This window comes from Anoplopoma fimbria, unplaced genomic scaffold (genome assembly GCF_027596085.1).
Source record: "Anoplopoma fimbria isolate UVic2021 breed Golden Eagle Sablefish unplaced genomic scaffold, Afim_UVic_2022 Un_contig_7051_pilon_pilon, whole genome shotgun sequence".
NCBI classification, from domain to species: domain Eukaryota; kingdom Metazoa; phylum Chordata; class Actinopteri; order Perciformes; family Anoplopomatidae; genus Anoplopoma; species Anoplopoma fimbria.
The window spans coordinates 1-1,436 of record NW_026550619.1 but is presented as its reverse complement, the minus strand read 5'-3'; the positions used below and the strand labels follow the sequence as shown (position 1 = coordinate 1,436).

At 46.5% G+C, this 1,436-nt stretch overlaps 3 non-coding genes across 3 annotated transcripts; all 3 read left to right on the top strand.

Annotated features, from left to right (window-relative positions):
* Window positions 1-214: 214 nt before the first annotated feature.
* Window positions 215-405, top strand: LOC129115128 (U2 spliceosomal RNA). The gene has a single exon (XR_008532862.1). It is a non-coding gene; the product is annotated as a U2 spliceosomal RNA (small nuclear RNA).
* A 415-nt stretch (window positions 406-820) lies between these two features.
* LOC129115129 (U5 spliceosomal RNA) lies at window positions 821-935 on the top strand. The gene has a single exon (XR_008532863.1). It is a non-coding gene; the product is annotated as a U5 spliceosomal RNA (small nuclear RNA).
* Window positions 936-1,113: 178 nt separating this feature from the next.
* Window positions 1,114-1,304, top strand: LOC129115127 (U2 spliceosomal RNA). The gene has a single exon (XR_008532861.1). It is a non-coding gene; the product is annotated as a U2 spliceosomal RNA (small nuclear RNA).
* Window positions 1,305-1,436: the final 132 nt, after the last annotated feature.

Genomic DNA, 1,436 nt, shown 5'->3' with positions numbered 1-1,436 from the left:
ACCAATGAGTTGAACCTATTTTTGGCAGGCTTTGCCATTCGGCTGAGCCTTGTGTACTTGTCAAAAGAATAAACAAGACAAGTGTGCTTGACCTTGTAGGGCCTGTGCGGTTGTGCTAAGCAGCATCCCCCGCAATGCCCAATTGAAAGTACTGCACCATGACAAGCGACACGTGTGCCACGAGGTTGACACGGGCAGCAAACAGTTGGGGATCATCGCTTCTCGGCCTTTTGGCTAAGATCAAGTGTAGTATCTGTTCTTATCAGTTTAATATCTGATATGTCCTCTATATGAGGATAACTTATTAAGCAGATTTTTAGCACTGGGAGATGAAAAAGGGGCTTGCTCCGTTCACTCCACGCATTGACCTGGTATTGCAGCATCGCCAGGAACGGTGCACCCTTCGAATGACTTGTGAACAACAAAACATCAAACTCTTTAATGCAAGACACGAGGCTGTGTATGTGAGTAAAGAAAAGCCCTGTTTACTCCTTAATTGTGCTCTTCCTGGAACCTCATTGTTCTCCCACTCTCAAATCACTATATCCATCAGCCGTGTCTGCTGGGGGAAATTATTTCCAGCTCTGAATCAACAGCGAGGGGAAGGAAGATAAATACAGCTATTCAGTTTCGCCGATTTGATTGGAGGGAAATAAATTGAAGAATGTGGGAATATTGCCCTCTCGGAAGGAAATGTGGGCGGGAGTAGTGGAATGGGTGTGGCTTGGAATTTGGAACGCGCCACGTCGACTGAGGCTCACCGCGAGAGTTTTGGCTGGGACGACTGGTGTCTCTGGCTGCTCTCACCGGGGGGCGGTACTTACTTTGGTTTCTCTTCATAACGCACAAGTCTTTCGCCTTTTACTAAAGACTTCCGTGGAGAGGAACACCAATGAGTTGAACCTATTTTTGGCAGGCTTTGCCATTCGGCTGAGCCTTGTGTACTTGTCAAAAGAATAGAAGCTGATTTTAACAAGACAAGTGTGCTTGACCTTGTAGGGCCTGTGCGGTTGTGCTAAGCAGCATCCCCCGCAATGCCCAATTGAAAGTACTGCACCATGACAAGCGACACGTGTGCCACGAGGTTGACACGGGCAGCAAACAGTTGGGATCATCGCTTCTCGGCCTTTTGGCTAAGATCAAGTGTAGTATCTGTTCTTATCAGTTTAATATCTGATATGTCCTCTATATGAGGATAACTTATTAAGCAGATTTTTAGCACTGGGAGATGAAAAAGGGGCTTGCTCCGTTCACTCCACGCATTGACCTGGTATTGCAGCATCGCCAGGAACGGTGCACCCTTCGAATGACTTGTGAACAACAAAACATCAAACTCTTTAATGCAAGACACGAGGCTGTGTATGTGAGTAAAGAAAAGCCCTGTTTACTCCTTAATTGTGCTCTTCCTGGAACCTCATTGTTCTCCCACTCTCAAA